This window comes from Aethalodelphis obliquidens, unplaced genomic scaffold (assembly GCF_003676395.1).
Source record: "Aethalodelphis obliquidens isolate GAN/ISIS:26980383/991018 unplaced genomic scaffold, ASM367639v1 scaffold17, whole genome shotgun sequence".
NCBI lineage: Eukaryota > Metazoa > Chordata > Mammalia > Artiodactyla > Delphinidae > Aethalodelphis > Aethalodelphis obliquidens.
The window spans coordinates 9,239,230-9,258,751 of NW_020837961.1; the positions used below are offsets into that span (position 1 = coordinate 9,239,230).

At 33.2% G+C, this 19,522-nt stretch overlaps 1 protein-coding gene across 3 annotated transcripts in view; it reads left to right on the forward strand.

The window, feature by feature from the left end:
- Positions 1 to 19,522, forward strand: part of CCSER1 (coiled-coil serine rich protein 1) — a 1,259,722-nt gene that overhangs the window by 320,403 nt on the left and 919,797 nt on the right. The window lies entirely within an intron of this gene.

Below are 19,522 nucleotides of genomic sequence, written 5' to 3' on the forward strand. Positions count from 1 at the left end.
CAATCATGTGTATCTTCATTTCTTGTTTTAAATGACTTCTCACCTATTTAATTTTATTTCATATTATTTGATCCAGCTTTGCTATTGAGAGGCAGTATTACTTGATGGTTAGGAATTCAGGCCTTGGGCTAGTTTTTTATGCTTTCTTAACCATAGTTTGTTTCTTTTTAATGTGGGAGTTACTTTATCTATCTTACAGTGCAATGCCTAAAACAAAATATGAAGGCAAGAATATAAAATTTTTGTAATTTTTTACAACATATATATTAGGTAAATAAACATGTCACATTTTTATAGTTGGAGTTCCTAACGCCCTATGTAGTATTCGTTTTGTGTATTTTGGATTTCTCATTAGGAAAATTAATAACCCACCAATATAATACTAAGATATTAGAATGCTATATGTTGAGACATTGTCTTTGGATACTTAATATTCCCTTTAAATTCAGGATAGAATTATTTCTTTAAGTAAATTTTTATCTCAAATTTTACACACTTCACGTGATGAATTCATAAACAATTGAGTCTTTGAAACATAGGACTCACAGAGTCCATGTAGTTTAGAACTCATCAAATCTCTTGCTAGGAGGAACTACAATAATCTTAGTATATGGGCTTTAGAATACATAAGATTGTACATACAAAAGAATATGTAAGATAATGTATTTTGATGCTGTTGTATAGGTGAAGAGGTAAAACATGCACTTAAAAAGGTAAATCACAGTATAAAAGCAAGAGGTGCTTTTTCTCCAATGTAAGGAGTAGATTTTTGCCAAGCATATGATTGTTTAAAGTTAAGCCAGGTTTATTAATATATGAGTATAAATTTATGAAAGTAAACCCAGAATATTGGTCTTAAATATACCATTGTATTGGTATATCATTTTAGAGTGTAAGAAACATTTTATGACTGAAATACTTATACTATCTTACCAACTTTTAGTCATATTCTGGTGCTTAATAAATATTCTATATTTGACAATTTATTTTTAAATATTCTCATGTATTTATCAATTTTAGATATATTTATTGTAATAAGAAGAAAATAGCAATTATGAATTCCTATTAGGGATGAAGTATAAATTTTTCAGCATAGCAAGTGATAGGGAGGAAATACCTAAATCTTTTAGAAGGAAAGCTACATTCTGAGCATTACAGTGGGAGAGAGTCAGAGCTTGTCTCTCATTTTCATATCTAAAGTTCCCCTTAATTCAGAAAACGAAGGTGTGGATTTTACTTTACTTTTCAGTCTAGTCTAACAGGTAGCTCAGAATACCATGGAAAGGATAAATTTGCTGGAAAAATAGAAAAAATCCCTGTGATCCAATAAAATTACACAATTTCCAAATATTTGACCATAAGCATAGAATGTTGTGATCAAAGCTTTGAGTATGAAGCTTTATAAATTTTAAAAAATCCTAATTTTAAAAATGTATGTCCATATATCCACTCACACTTAGCATGTTACTCAAACCTAAACATTTCTCAAATCACAGATGTGAGCAAATGAGCACCTCATGAAATGTACATACAATTCAAAATTTGAAGAGAATGAAAGAATACTGCTTCCACACTTGGTTATGGATTTTATTTTGTGCTTTTTTGTAGAAATATGTTTTTGAAATGCATACACTCTGTTTGTACATACCATGGCTCAATATCTGAAATGAAGGGATTTTATGGACAATTATAAATTTGGAAATATAGAGGTGAAAGGGAAAGAGAAATTATTCTGTTACTTCTTTTTTTTTTTTTTTTTTTTTTTGCGGTACGCGGGCCTCTCACTGTTGTGGCCTCTCCCGTTGCGGAGCACAGGCTCCGGACGCGGAGGCTCAGCGGCCATGGCTCACGGGCCCAGCCCCTCCGCGGCATGTGGGATCTTCCCGGACTGGGGCATGAACCCGTGTCCCCTGCATCAGCAGGCAGACTCTCAACCACTGTGCCACAAGGGAAGCCCTATTCTGTTACTTCTTTGTCCATTTCTGTGTTTTTATTATATAGAGAGAGATCTAAACTTCCTGATAATGTGACCTATTGTTTCATTTTATGGAAATGAAGCATCACCTAAACATTTTGTCATTCAGTCCAAGTTTCAAGGCCTCCATGTAGTGATTCATGTGATTGACCTGAGGAAGGTTCATGGAGCTGCTTCTGAAAGGTGATGGATGCTATCGTTCAGTTTAGAATGTCTTATTTTTAAAGAATGGCTAAAACTAACCTATTTTAGTCTTAGAGAATGCTTAAGAATATAAGTTTAAAGTTCTATCAGCTCTTTTTATTTAGTTTTATAATAAATGAATAATGTATGTATATTAAAATTGGAAAAGTTTAAGTACTCTCTAATGTCAGCTATAAAGTTGTTACACAAACTCTAGTTGTACTGGACACATCAAATGATTCTATTATCAGCTAGTTTCCAACTCTCCTTTACAAATTTCAGGAGAACATATTCATTTATCCTTTTAAATAGACATGTATTCATTAATTTAATCCATAAACAATAGATAGTTCTTGAGTATTTGCTTTGTTCTTGGCACTGTGCTCAGGGCTGGGCATTTTGAGTTGAAAAGCAGGTGCTCTCTCTCATAAAACTTAGAGTGTAGTCAAGTCAAGACACACATTGATTGATTAATTGCAACAATGCAAGATTGTGGAAGTGACAATGGCTATAATATAGAGGTATATGTATATCATGTTATAAGGGCTTATAGTAAGGGGCTTTAACATGGCCAAGAGAATCAGGGAAAACTTCCCTGAGGAAGTGACACTTGAGCTAAGATATGGAGGATATTAGTTAACTAAGTGAAAATGCAAAGGAGGAACTTAGCAGCAGAGAGAAGGGCTTGTTGAAATATCCTGTGATGGCTGGGAGCACGGAGAAATGAAAGCTGATGGGAGTAAAAGGGAGCCAAAAACATGTTTTTAATCAGGGCCCAGGTAACAAAATCAGATTTCTCTTTAGAAAACTTTGTCCTGGTTCCTTATAAAGAGCAAATTGGGTTTGGTGGGGGCATTGGTATGATGGAGCTAGCTTGGGAGAACCAAATTGTTACCATTTCTTTCCAACTCCAGGTTCAGTGATCTCATGTTGGAAACTTTCACTCAGCCGTGGTGAGCATATTTACACCACAGTAATTGGCAAATGCTATAAATCAGGGCTTTTCCCTCTCCCAGAGTACTCGTTGTTAACTATTTACCAGCACACCCTAAATGGGGGACAGGTTGAGTGTCTACAGTGAGATCATTTAGGTGATTGCTGACAGTAGCTTGGACTAGGGTGCTGCCATTGGAGATGATGAAATGTGAAAAGTGAACTCAGTCAATATATTTTTCAGAACCTAGGCAAATTATAGTTATTAAACTAAAACTTATAATACCAAGCCCTTACCAAGGATAAAGAAGAAACTACTCACTGTAATTATGATAAGATAATATATTATTGTGATAATCCTAGCATGTTATTTTGAATTAGTAATAATTTAGCCAAGGGGGAGTTCTGATATTCTTTTAATTTATATTGGGTATTATCAATGGAATTATGTAAGTGGGAAACATACAAAAATGCGTTTTGCACAAAATTCCTTCTTGAATTGTTACCATTGAGTCTCACTGAAAATGCATATAAATGTAGGTAAATTTCATGTAGGACCTTATGTAAATTCTTATGATTCTTAACAATAAATTTCCTCCTATATTTGATCTGTATCCTTTATTTACCATCAATGACTTGGTGTCTTAAAACTCTCCCATTTAAAAAAAAAGTCAGAAACTGAGACATGACATAAATGGAATCACATAGTTTGTGTCCTCTTGTGCCAGGCATCTTTCACTCAGCATGTTTTTGAGATTTATCCATATTGTTGCATGTGCCATGGTCCATACCTGTTTTTTAGTGAGCAGTGTTTCATCACATGGATGTGTCAGAGTTTGGTTAGTAGTTCAGTCCTGTCCTCTTTGACCTTGCCTTGCAAACTCACTGAATCACAGAACCACAGGGCCTCTGGGTGTGGAAGAAGTGTCTTAACCAGCTTAATCCCACCCCACCCTTACACTACTTACTGATTTTCAGTGATTGGTACACTGCCCATGAAACTGTTGCCCAACCCCTGCTCACATACCTCCAGTGACCTGCCCTTGGAGGGCAGCTTCTTCTGTCCTTGTCCAGCCTTGCCTGTTGGGAAACTCCTCTTCATTTTCAGCTTATATCTACCTCCCTAGGTCATCCCCACAGAGGTCCTGGTTCTTGTCCTGGGTCTAGTCATGGACAGTTAGCTCCTTTTTCCCCCACAGAAGCCATAGGGATCCAGGAGGCACAACTACCACCCAAGAGTGTGCTGGTAAATGTTTAACTTATAGCTCTAGTTTAGTTATTTTTGTTGCTGTATAATATTCCATTATATAAATGTATCAAAATGTGTTTATCCAATTTCCTGTGAATGGATGTGTACATGGCTTGCAATGTTTACTTTACAGACAGCTCTGCTATGAACATTCATGGGCTCCTGCAGCTGGAAATGGATGGCAGAGTTGTAAGGCACGTACCTTTCTCACTTCAGCAGACAGTACTAAACCATTCTCCAGGGGTCCTCATCGTCCACACCTTTGTCCACACTTAGCCTCGTAAAGTTTCACACTTTCGCCAACCTTATGGGTGTAGACCAGCATCTCATTGCGGTTTTGACTTACATTGACTTCTCTCTAGTGATCTTGAGCATCTTTGCAAGTGCTTATCAGACATTTGTGTTTCCTGTTCCAGAAATTGCCTATCTGTATCTCTTGTCCATTTCTTTACTGGGGAATTTGTCTTTCTTTCATATTTACTTGGAGAAGTTCTTTGTATATTCAGATTTCCAAACTTGGATTGCTATGTGCATTGCAGATCTCTTTTCCAGTTGGTGGGATGTTTTTTTAATACGTTGTGACTTCTGATAAACATAATTTTCATTTAACAAAGAAACTGGGGCATAAACATGGTAAATATCAGGACACTATTATGAATATGAAACAGCCTTCTTCCCATGCAGGTTTTCAAAAGAAACGATACCTGTTTTGTGATTTTGATCAATTCAACAGTAGAGAGGGCTGTCAGAGGAGATAAATGGAGAGATTTCTGTGGAGAGAGCTGTGGCCTAAATTTGAGTCTCCTCCACAGCTTTAGGAGAAGTTGGACTTGAGAGGAGTAACTTTCTTATCCCAAGTCTAGTGAAGGGTCTTCAAGAGACTCATTCAGAGTTTCAAATGTGTTTTCTGCAATTGGAAACACAAAAGACAGATGCTGATTTATGCCTGAGAAAACTGAAGCAGAACACAAACTAGACTCTGACATCCGCCCAGAAAATCTGGAGAGTGAAGATGGGTTGGCCAACCCTGAAAGCAGTAGCATCTTGAACTCTCAGAGCTGGTCAGGGAGACCACAGAGTTTTTTGTAAACTATTTGGAGGGACAAGAAAACCCAGGAGATAGAGGCGAAGGATACCCATCCCCTCTCAATAAGAGAACTGCAGGAGAGTGGCCCAGAAAGAGACCTCTGAAGAGACCACTTTTGTGCCCATTACTAGGCCCTAGAGCCAAGCACAGTTTCCTTAAAACTCTTCTACCAACTAAGAACCTCTCCCCTCTACCTTTCATCCTGGTGGCAGGAGTACATTCACTGTGAGGCTCTTATAAGAGGATCCTTCTGTGTTTCATAGTACCTATTCACCTTATTGGAAAATGTTGCATCAGTCACTGGTTTATTAAATTAAAAAAAAAAAGACTCAAGAAAGTTGATTGTTTTCATACTTCATGTGTTACTCAAGAACCAGTGGATTTTAATACCAAATAAATAAAAATCCCCAGAGAACCTGCTTCCGTTGATTGAGTGTTGTTATTTTTTTTTTCTGCTCCTTAGTGAATCATAATATCTGGTCCCTTGTGCAGGACAATCAAAAAATCCTATTGTAACATACGCATCTGATCTGAAAATCCTTCTTTGTACAGTGAACACACAAATGCTATTTTTCAGATGATTTGGGACAGCCTGATGACTGAAGTGTTTCAGTTCGTCAGTGCAGCACAGTGCCATTGTACTCTTTATAGTGTAATATAAATACAGTTTATCAGATCGCTAAAAAAGACTGCAGGTGCATCACCATTGTAGTGAAAGTAGCTCTTATGCACAGATTAAAAGGATGATGCCAACTTTCAACTGCCCCTGCTAACTTCATCCCATGGAAAAATTATGTTTTCAGATAAATGAAATATTTCAATTAAATTTATTCTGTAATGTAGATAATAACATAAAATTATTTAATAATACCGTAAACAAAGACTATATTACCCAATATCAATTTCCTGGTTTTCCCCTCAGGGGAGCTAGACTAGTACAAAAAAATCAAAAGCTTTGAAATCTAACATATCTCTACTTAACAGCAAGATGATGCAGGGCAAGTTATTAATTTTATTGAAATTAAGTATCCTCGTTGATAAAATAAGGACAACAGCATTTGCTTTGTAAGGTTGTTTTAAGTATTCTATAAGTATTCAATATATAAATGGAAAACGGGTAGAATAATTCTGGGCACAAATAAGAAAAACAATAAAAAACAACTTGATATCTCTTGGAGGAAGAAGTTGGTCATGAAGATGGGAGAGGAGGTCTATATAAAAAAAACCTGATGCTCTATGGAATTTATGGTTTTAGATATTTCCTTAAGATTACTGATTCATAATATGTGGTTGCTTAATTTTTACAGGAGAGTTTTTTCTTCTACTAGACTTGAGTCTCTTTTACAACAAAATCTTTTTTTAATCTTCTCTAATACTTAGGATAATAATAACTAGTAGATACTCAAAAATGCTGGAGAAATGTTTGATTTTATTTATTTTTGAGGTAAAATAAATCATCTTTAATTTAGAAAGTAGAACCTTCTATCAAATTGAAAATAAAGTTAGGTTTGATTAATGCATAGCCACAGTTAATCTTCCAGTATTAACATAGTAAATATTTGAGTAATTGATGTTTGAAGATGCCACGTAGAATTCAAACAGTAATTTTATCATACAGATTTATAAGAAAGATCTGTGAACTAAGAGTTTGGAAACCTGACTCACATGTCTGGGACAAGGCAAAACTTTGTATTTCTAAACCATAGTTCTCTGTAAAACAAACACTGGCAGCACAAACTTCAAAGAGACATTCTAAGGAGTGAAAAGTCTAGGAAAGCATCTTATAAAACGTGGTGAAAGAGCCTACTTTGCTTTGCTTTTTAGAGGAATCTACAATAAACATTTATGAATATTCTCAAATCTCTGAGTTAAAGGATCTGCACAATTGCTGGAAAAAAATCAAGACTCTTTTAGACTAATTCACTCCCATGCACTCCTATAATATTTGAACACCTCCATTATGGTACTTATTAGACAAAAATATAATTGCCTGTATTCTGTGCTCTCACCAGACACTGAAGACAGTTATTTTTTGTTTGTTTTTTAATCTCCTGTGCTTAGCACAAAATTTTATACATTGCAGGCACTGGAATATTTTTTGTTGAATTTATAAATACATTGTTTAAAATAATATATCGGTGTATTCAATAGCACTTACATAGTTCATACTGAGTGTCATGCACTATTCTAAGCTTTACAAATATTAAGTCATTTAATCCTCCCAACAATGTTGTGTGTTATTATTATCCCCAGGTTACACCTGAGGAAACCAAGGCACATGTAGATTAAGTAATTTGTCCAAGATGACCCTTTTAAAAAAGAATAAATTATACCTTCTTTTCAGTTACTTTAATTACTAAATGTACAACTTGACACACTAGACAGTCATTCTTGTTTTTCATATTCAGTTCTTTTTATAGATTTTTACAACCTAAAAAATATGGATGCCGTTATAAACCAATAATGCAAAAGATGATTAGCACTTGCAAATCAACAGAATAAATAAAATAATTTACGTAACAAAGTTCTTTAGTGTTGATGATCACAGTCAATCAGCGCCTCTTCATTTATGCATGTATTTCTCCTCAAATGAACTAGGAAGAAAAGAAAACTTTTTTTAATGCTTCTGTCCTACTTAGTGTCTTTCATTTTATTAGCTACTTGTTAACACCCTTCTGTTGTTATTTTCTCTTTTTTATGTTTCTTCAGAATATAGCTTTTTTTTTTTTAAGTCTTTATTGAATTTGTAATAGTATTGCTTCTGTTGTTTATGTTCTGGCTTTTTGGTCACAAGGCATGTGGGATCTTAGCTCCCCCACCAGGGGTGGAACCCATACCCCCTGCATTGGGAGGCAAAGTCTTAACCACTGGACTGCTAGGGAAGTCCCTGGAATATAACTTTAATTAAGTTCATATCAATCCGCTTAAAGTTACATATTTTGTCAAGGAATAAAAAGGTATATATCAATTTAGAGAAATAATATAAGGTGGGGAAAAAAAAGGTGTTCTCTCCAACCAACATATCCATTTAAAATGTCACATGCTTTCAGAGATATCATAATACAGTGCATCAAAATAAAGTATTGGTAAAAGAACTTACATATTTACTTTTTAAAGAAAATAGTTATTTAATGACTTTTACAGAATTAAGTAAGCTTAGTATTTTCTCTGTAACTTGAGACCAGAAATAACGTCATGTTCATGATTCTGTGTGGACCCAAAAGGCATAGTGAAGATGTACAAGGAAGATATATACAAAGATAGATTATGGTATAAGAATGGATTTTATAACAGTCAATGAATGTAGCAGGCTTCTTGTCATTGAAATTTTTATATGACTATTTTTTGTATGAATGATGTAGGTGGATTTAGGCCATAGAGGTAACAGGACCCAGTGATCTTTAAAATCTCTTCCAATCTAGAGAATCTGTTCCAAATAAGATCAATTGCATTATTTTGTTATTATTATTGTTATCTAAGTCAACATATTGTATATTTCTTTGATTTAAAAATGTTATATTTAGCTTAAGACAATTAGGATATAACATGGTCAATTACAACAAGATTCTGATTTTCTTTTTAACAAAACTAAATTATAAGAAAAGATTTTTAAAGGGTGCTATGTTTTTACATCAATTATTTTTCTTTGTATTTTCTATGTGTTTAGTTATTCCATGCCAGTTATTATTTTACCATAAGGCTATATTTGTCCCCCATCCCCCCATTTTTATCTCCTCTTTAAAATGAAGAATTTAAAATAAATATTTTGTTAAGTTACATAATCTCTTACTCTGACATTCTTAGTTGCTATATTAACATTTCTATGCGCTATGTAATTTCAGAAATTTGACACGCCACACAGTAAGAATTAAATATTGGTGAAATTACAATAATTTTCTATTTTTAAACATTTTTGTCATTTAAAACCTATTCTATTATGTTTACATCAATCTATAAACTCCAGTATCTTCTGAACTGAAACCAGTCACATTCCAGGTGAAAATTTAAACATTTTTCCCCCTTAGTAAATACATCATGTTTCAGGATATTCTTATTTTCTTGTCCCATCCTATCACAAGCTGATTGACTGAATAATCATCTAAATTAAATGTGTAAATGCCAAAAGTCTATATTAGACCAAGGAGATTCACAGAATTATATGTCTATATAATTTTTTCTACTAAGTGTATTATTTCTATTGCATTATAAATAACTACGAAAATAATCCCATACTTGACCATCCACTCAGAATTGGATAATATAGTAAAGCTAAAGAAGTAAATCTCTCTTTTTTTCTATTTTCTATTTTGAAATTAATGCATTTCAAGAGAAAATGCTCTTTTGTTTAAACAAATAAAACAAAATTATTGCCTTATATTGAACTGTACATACATGCTTTATCCTTTAATTGGACTAAGACAAATTAGAAAGCATTTTTAAAATGAATGAAAGTTTACTTTCAGAAAATTGATATTGTCAAAGATATAATGGGAAGCAGGTGGCTGACAGCTATTTTATGATTTAAATTTTATGTAGTTTCTATATATTTCACATCATTAATTACCTGGCAGTTTAAAATTTTTACATGGTAAATGGCTACCATTTAAATTTAAAACTGATTACTTGAGTAAGGTTTATGGTTATAAGATTAATGTGCCACAAAGAAATATTATCTACTCATCTTAGAAAGAAAACAATAACTTGTTAAATCTGCTGTACTATTATCCCAATTATTGATCAGATTTTCTCCCATACCTGTAGTTGACCTGGACGGGAAAAGAAATTATTAGAAGCTACTTAAAGCTCCCTGAGAGAAACTGGAAATGATTTATTTCACCCACCACCATGATGAGATTGGGATTATTATAACAGAATATTACAACATCTGTTATAGTTTTTATCTTCTTAACAAGGCTGACAAAGCTTTAAATGTTCTTTGATGACCAGGAGGCCCTGGAGAGTAATCTGTAGCTACTTCAGTGCACTATACAGAGTGAACTGAGCGCAAAGCGGAAGTTAAAAAGCAAACTGAATGTATTGCCAAGTGTATTGAACACACTGCTCTCTAACCAATCATCTTCAGAAACTTGATTGAGTTGAAGAATCAATTTATAAAGGTTGGTCTGTGTTGCACCAGTAAAGACAATGTTTGGTTCAAGTTTTTCTGCTTCTCTATTCCATTATTAAAACTGTGGATAATCTCCAGTGCCGGGAGAAATTACTTAAGTTTCAAGAGGGCAGATGCTTATGTGTATTTCCTATTAATCAGTACTCACTTAGATTATAAATGACAGATACTCAACTCAAAAAAGATCTTAAGGACAAAAACAAAAAAATTGCAGACTCATAGAAATTAAAATATAAATTTCTTCAGGGAACTTATTTTATATTTTTCTGCTGTACATATTTTATATATCTATGATCATTTTGTGCCAGTAGGAAGAATGCACTTTTCAAAATAGTTGTGTGTATACTTTGTAAATTTGATATTCATTTGGCACAAATGTAACTCATTGTTTCAATTTCAAGGTTCAGAGATATTACAGGGCTTGTTAAATTCATAGATATTAAGCATCGATCCTTCCTCCTGTCCCAAAATAAAAACATCACCAAATATTTCAATAAAAATTTCATATTAAAATGACATTATAATTATATATATAATGATGGTATTTTAAATTTATAAATGTTATTGTGCAGTATCTTACAGATTAGTATTTCCACTTCTCATGTGTAGCGCTGTTACCTTATTTAAAAAAATAATTCAAAACCAACCAATAAGACATATAAGTTAATCTGAAAGCAGAAATTTAAAGAAGTATAAAATGTTACTTCTAAGACATGTAAATTGACAGAATGGTAACAATTGAAAACTAACTATTCATGTGAAACCAAATAATCATGTTTATATTTACTAGGTCAAAAAATTGTAGAATAAGTTTAATATCATTTCATTGTCTTTCAAATAAAACCTCATGGAAATTATAAGTAAAAGTTGACTGCATATGTGCTGTTGGCTGCACTGCTTACACACTCATCTGTTATTTTCTTAAAGAGAGCAACTAACTTTTTTGTCTTCAACTGTCCTACTTAGATTATTCCCAGAAGGTCTTCTCATTAAAAAAAAAAAAAGTCACTTTAGGTAGATCATAGATGCCCTTTCCTCAGAATTTCAGTGTACAGCGGTCATTCTCTTTTTGTAAATAATATTTCTTTCTATTACATACTTGTTTAAGTCTATATCACAATAATTTTTTATTTGATGAATGCAGGGAACCTTCCTCTTATTCACCATTGCACTGGAGGGCCTTAGCACAGCACCAGATTCATAGTAGGGGCTATAAGCATGTTTGGAATAAATGGTTGAAACAATGAATATTAATCTAGTGTTATATGGATTTTAGTAGAGAGGTCAACGCAGGTTAGTAGAAAGGCTTCTCATAAGACGTGGTATTTTAACTGTCTTAAATGTTCAAAAGAATTTTCCACATAGAAAAAGTGGAGAAAGACCTTCAGAGATAGCATGTTCCCTGTCCCTGAACCACTGTTTGTAAGGAAATTTATTGTGAGTGGTTAGAATACATGGCCATAGTCCAACATTTATAAGTAAGGAAATTCACATATATCTAAAGATAGTATGTGTAAGAAAAAGGCCTCTAGATGTGAATACAGTAAATATGTAGAGCAAAATTTTATAAGAAGGAGTGAGAAAAGATGTTAAGTGGCTAAAAACTGAGACAACATGAAAATAATTTGTTTACCTTATATTTTACAACATTTAGGTTGTAATAACTTTTGGAAAGGTATAATATTTTAAACAAAATAGAATGATAGCTCTTAAGATATGACATCCTTCACTTGTATATAATTATGTTAAGAGCATCATTTTCACATGAATATACCAAGATTTCATTCCCCAAAGGCTTTTAAAATCGTCAATTAATGTAAAAATCATCTTTCAAGCACCTTGTATTGATGATGGAGATAGGAATGGGGAGAGAGTATTTGAGGGAGGATTAATTTTATAAGTAGTCAGTTCATTTGTGAATATTTTATTGTATGGCAAGTTTTACTTCTCTATACAGAATCATGAATTTGGGGACTTGGATAAAATACTAGGATAATGAGAATTCCTTGTACTTTATTGAGTTTTGGAATTAATAATTAATGATGTGGGTAGTTAATTTTCCAAATCTACGATTAATCTTTCACTGTTAACTAAAGCCATTCTTCAACTTTTATGTCTCTTGAAGAGGATTCTCGCTTGATTCATGTTTCAGAGTATTATACAGGGTCATTAACACCAGTGTACTGAGAGACAATGAATAGAAAATATTTCCACATAGAGAAATGGAATATAATCTCAAGTGTTAAAAATGAATGCTAGTATCTTATATCTTAATCTTATAAGTGAAAATCTTATTTTAAACTTCAGGTGAGAACTAGTATGTTATGTTAAGATTTACGCTTTTTAAAACAGATTTAGGAAATAACAGGGCAGTGGTGAAAAGCTCAGTCTTGGGAGTCAACATTCCTAAAATATCAATTGAGGTTTCCCTAATCTTGGGTGAAGTGGGAAATTATTCAGTTTAGACTTTACTTCTAAATTCTTGTTCTGTCTTTTCAAAGTTTGCTGACCTTGAGCAGGCTATGTAATCTCTCTGAATCTCAGGAATTTATACATTTGGAAATTTATACTCAATTTATAGAATCATTAGAAGGATTTTTATAAAGACTGCAAAAAATGCTCAGTCAACAGTAGTTAGAACTTTTATTGAAGACGACTTGCTTTTCTCAACTAACAGTTAAAATAGAATTCTGCCGTTTAATTAACTCCCTACACCTTAAAACTCATGGTCCCAACTCTAGCATACTTTCAAAACAGTTCTTGCCATAGATGAGAAATGGGTCTCCTGGGTTTTATAGTCACTGGTTCAAAATAATATTCTTTCCCAGCTCTTTTTATGGCTGTGTTGCTGCCTGTATCCCTTGCCTTGGTTTCTGACCCTGATTCTCCTTGTTGGGCACCTGATTTCTATAGTTTCTCTTCATTCCCATTTGTCTTTCTTTTTAGATGCTCTCATAATTTCTAGTTCCTGGTCTTAATCTGGTTTCAGCATTAACCTGTCTATAAATTTGTTTACTAAATATTAAAATGGCTTGATTCTTCTCTATTCCTACAATCTTGGGCCAGTGGCTCCCTGAAATAACTGTATGTCTAAACACTAATGTGGCATATCAGCTCCTTCTGCAATTTTAGATATTGTATTCTGTGTTGGGTAAGTCACTTACATTTTTGAGCCCTTGTCACCTCTTGTTCAAATGGTTAATATCCAATAATCATTGGATATTAGATAATAGTGGTTGTTATAATTAGAGAAGGTTGCTATAATTAGATAATAGTGCTTTAAAAATTATAAGAAGCAATTTAAATGCTTACTATTGTTATGAATTTGACTTAAGCTGACATGACCACTGTTATTGGCCACCTTGGTGCTGATCTCCCAAATTGGTTAGCTTATTAAGACTTGCGATTTTGCCTACTTACTTTAGAAATGGACTTTTATCCACCTCCTAGTTAGTTACAGCTTAGCTGCGTTGTCACCTACTTTACTTCATCCTTATGGGCAACTGAATGTCTGAAATAACAGATGGCAATGTATTTCATGTCAGCAAATATATAAATCATTTCTGCAAATATATAATATCCTGTTGTAGAATTAATTCTATTTGAGCTAAAGGATTCCTGCTAATTTTTATATGGGTACTTAAAAAAATAAACAAATAGCATGTAGTTATAAGAGTAACACAAATGAACAATTGTTTATAGTTTATGCATTGTTTTCATTTATTTTTAATGACAGTTTTAACTATAAGGCAGAGATTATCATTTTATGATAGAGAGGTTGAGGAACCAAACATTAAATAAAAGGCCCACAGTTACTCAGTTTGGGATTCTACGTTGTAAACAGACATTTCCATAATTATTAGGCCCCTGCAACAGTGGAATAGAATGAGGAAGTAGCAAATCAAACCCCTTTGCATTGAGTGCTGAAAGACAGTCCAACATTAAAATTAATTAATATCAATTCACATTTTTATTTTCATCAGGAAAGGAATTCATTCAAATACTGTCTTTTGTAAAAATGTTATAATGTGGTTATCTGCCCAACGTTTAAATATAAACAGAAACCTCTCAAAGAATCAATGGGACCTATTTCATAATGTAATTTTAGCAAAACTGCTGGAACATAATTTAGGTAACTTAGGTCCAGAGTGACTCAATGAAAGCATGATAGATTCTACTTGAAGACAGAACAATTAAAGAAGCTTGATAGAATGGCCTCAGTTCCTATGGTGATAGTTATAGAACTACTGAAAGATAGTTTGAAAGGCATCAAAGAATCATTGTGTTCTTTTCAGAAAATGATCTGTGACAGATTTATTAAAAAGTAGAAAATAGAAAAATCCTACTTGAAATTAGTTTGCTCAATAATATTTGTATTGAGGAGTTGGAGTTTACAGCAGATGCCTTCAATATGAAATGTTGACCTACAGTTTCAATAAATTATCAATAGATTTCCTACATTTCACTATTTATAAAAGGTGAGTGTATTCTATTTCCTAGAATTGATTTGTACTCATAAACTGAGGTATGACTGATTTTCATTTTTCCAAATTTTTTGAGGTCCTCTGGTTAATATTTTTTTGATTCTAACTATGTATGATAGCAGGTGAAAGTAATAATAACCATTATTTTATCCTTCAAACCTATCCAAGGGAGGGGACACTGATGAAAATGCATACAAACAAAAATAAATAATTACATGCTTATCTGTCTGTTTAGTGATATTTAGAAAAATGTGATTAAGGGAATATAAGCAAATGCTCAAGAATACAGGACCCATTTAACTCATGATAAAATTTCTTTCCTTTGAGAATATTATTGCCTTTGGTCACATTTCCAGCCGTTCAGTTTATCACACCAACATTTTCTACCAGCCTGGTATAATTAAGTCCTGAAATCTACTGTGATCCTTCCAATTCAGGACACACAGGCATCCCTCCCCAGATTCCAAAAATAAAGAAAAACACTCTCTAGGTAGTATAACTATTGAGGCAACGTTCAAGTGTTAAAAACTCTCTTGCATCTGAGGACTTAACTTACATAACTTGCATCAATTTGGCAGACTAAAATTACATCACCACACAATTCAGTTCAATCCAATTATAATTACTTTTCACTGGTTAACTTTTGAGTGATATATTTGTCATTTTAGTCAAACGCCACTGAGTTTAATCAACCATGATTAAGTCAACCAATATTTTCCTTGAAATAGATTAAAACTACAGAAATCCAAAGAAAAGTCATCAAGTACATAGGAGGGAAGCAAGACCAGTATGAATTATTATTTATTTATAATACTTTCTAAGGCAACAACATCAAAATGCTAAAAATAATATAGCAGGGCTTCCCTGGTGGCGCAGTGGTTGGGAGTCCACCTGCCGGTGCAGGGGACGCGGGTTCGTGCCCCGGTCCGGGAAGATCTCACGTGCCGCGGAGCGGCTGGGCCCGTGAGCCATGGCCGCTGAGCCTGCGTGTCCGGAGCCTGTGCTCCGCTGAGGCCCGCGTACTGCAAAAAAAAAAAAAAAAAAAGTAATATTGCAAAGTTATTTTTTAATAACTGAAAAATGTTCAGTAATACCAGCAGTTCTTATTTTGCATGGTAATATGTTAACTAAAACCGTGCAAAAGTGAGGCCATGGTTATGATATGTATGAGTGTCAGTTAACATGGTACCATGCAAAGAGAAGGCTGTTTTTTACTGTGAGGTAATTCCTATATTCTACTGTGAAGACAAAGTGAGCAAGAACTATCAGTTTACATTGGGTACATGACGGGTTATTTTTTTCTTATTACATCCTCCTCATAATTAAGAAGGAACACACATTACCCATATACTCTAAACACAGAATTTTTTGTATTGGTATCTTAAATAATCTGCTTTTACAAACTATTTCGGGGAACTTTTGTTAACATTTTTGTGGCAATTGATTTTTAATCAATTAAGATTAAAGAGACTTAATGCTTAATTTAAAATGTAGGGTTTTTTTTTAACTTTGCTGTATTCCACAACAGATTACAAGTTGCACCACACCAATATATGAAATGTTATAAAAATTTAGAAATAGAATAGCGAAAATCAGTATAAAACCAGAGAAAAACACAAATTGCTTTTTTAATTAATTTTTTTTGTACTAATGTTGCAGAACAAACAACTACACATCTCAGAGCTCGTTGGTCTTGGGCTCAGCTGTGGTTCTGCTTTGCTTTCTGAAATAAGCTAAAGGGGCTTAACTTGGCTTTGGCTAAAGGGTTGGATTTAGGTCTGGTATACCTGTCTCCTCATTCTGGCATCAGCCGCTACTCAGGGCATGTTCTTGTCATGGTGGAGTGGAGTGCAGGAGTACAAGAGGGTGAATTGGAATCATGAAATGTCTCTTAAAGGATACATTAAAAACTAGCATTCTGGCACTTGTGCCCACAATCCACTGGTTACAGTTGTCTCATGGATAAGTTCAAACTCAATGGAATCAGAAAATATACTCTATTAATAGGGAAGTTACAGCGAGAAAGGGGAGGGAAGGAAAAGGGATAGTATTTGTTTTTCACAGATACAAAGATACTATCTAACACATATACCTTCCATGAGTTTTAATATATATGCTTATAATTGAGCCTTAACGTGTACTTTGATTATATTAATAGTTTTTAAAAAGCCAAAACACCATTATTTACAATAATCTGGTTGTATTCAGAATATTAACATTTTTGATAAGATTTAGGTTGAGAACATATGCATAAATCCTGATACATAATGTAGGTTTGAAGTAGAAGTTATGAAGCCTACTGCCTTCATTTCAAATCAATGACTTGGTGTGACTTTTCCATCAACAATTGTATTATTTCAGTGTAGACAGGTGCAATAAATTTTAGATGATAAAAATTCCAAGTCTTGTCTATTCTGTCACAAAAGATGAATTTTTCCATAAAATGATGATATCAAGGCTCATATTCTTAAGATCTTCATATTTGTGTCACAAAAAGAATTAAATTTAAAAATCTTTATACGCATTTTAAATATTTACAAGTCTTATTTTGTTTTATGGGTCACATGTAATAATAGTATCACTTAAAGTCTTTAAACAGAGGCAGAAATCAAGACAAAGATTAAAATTTGGCATCTTTTTTTCCTAAAATGTTATTTAAATTTTTTTTTACATTTTACATTTTCACATTTATTTAACTCTAATGACAAGTGTTCGAGTCTTTCTGCAAGTGATGAGTCAATGATTATATAACTATTTAAGCCTTAATTAATTATTAGTAATTTTTTATCAATACGTAAGTCCTATGTTTCTAAAAATAAAGTTAGCTATGAAATATACATGTTAGTGTCAGATTTTAAGGTGTTCTTGCCCTATGGCTGAGTCCATGCCCTGGTTCCACAAAGTTAATTTGATATTGTGTTTTGAGTGCTTACCATGTGCAAGGCGGAGGTACTAACTGTATGTCTGCCAAATTCCCTAGGAAAAAAGCACCTGCTTCTTACTCAAGAACTACCAGGAAATTTATTTCATGTCTCTAAACATGAAATGTTGTCCTACCTATTACTTAACTTATCCCATTTACTGCTTTTTAAAATTTCTTTGATTACTTAGCAAAAACTGTTGCATGTGTGATGAAATTTGGGACATCCAGTTAATAGTGCTTGAATCAAACTCTTCATTTCCCTTCACAGGCTATATCTCTTGTTTTTGAACATGGCTCTGCATTCATGTTGATATATGCAAATTACACAATGGTCTTGCCTTTTGTTTTTTTCATTCCATGTATTTACCTAAGCTTGTATAATGTCTTGATAACCAGTGCTGACCATGCTGAAGTTGTTCCAGTTCTCTTTCTAACAAATTAATCAAAATGGTATCATAAACCCAGCAGCAGAAGAATTTTTGTCAGATCTTAATGGCAAGAAATTGCATTAATAAAACTGTGACTTTTCATGTCCCATTATACCTTGCAGTTTTAGGGCACTCTCCAAAAGGAAAATTTAGACTATATTGCTGTGACAGAGCCATCAGTTGTACTTCCTTTGGGGTTAATTCAAAACGCAGCTAAGAACAGGTTTATTTCATGGAAAACCAGAAACATGGAGTAGCCAAATCCGTCATTTGTACGAACAATTAGATTTAAAATTGCAGTGTCACAAAGTCCAAAAGAAAAAACAAAGAAGAGAAATTCAAAAGTACTGCATGTAGCATTTCTTTCCTATTGATGTTTTTTTCTATTCCGTTCATCATCCTGGCCATTTTTCAACATGTAATCATCAAAGTTCCTGGTGTTTAAAGGCCACATTAATCCTCCCTCTCTTTTTTCATACTGGAAAACATCTCTATGAACTCATCATGCAGTAGAGATTAATTCGGAATTTCTGATCTCTTGAAGCCCCACATAGCTGGTGTGTGTTTGATTCATCCCCATGTTCTGTAATGGGCATGTATGTGTGATTTGTATAATGAGAGAGAAAATAAATTAGAGTGAAAGGAGTTCATGTACTTTTTCCATATCATTTGTTTCAAATAATTTTGATGTCACTTTACCTGGATATAGTGTTAGAGCATACAGAAATGTAGATTTGAAAGAAGAGCAACTAAGAAACCAAACCAAGCAAGCAAAAAAATAGATTAGTAGATAAATGTTTTTATGATAAAATGTGTAGAAGTATTTTGGAGAGAATATGTTATATGACTTCTAAAATCAGAATAATCATAGGAAATTCACTGCAGCCCTACATTGTTTCAGAGTTTTGTGAATTTATAAGTAAAATATGTGTAGTGACAATGACTGAGAAACAAAGGAAAAGAATATCAAATTCTTCCTAAAAGCAAACAAAAATGAAAATCATGTCAGTAGTAGAATTTGGCAAATGTAAAGAAAATATATGTCTAACTATATGGTGATTATTTCATAATACGTATAAATATTGAATCATTATGTTATATACCTGAAACTAATATAGTGTTATATGTCAAT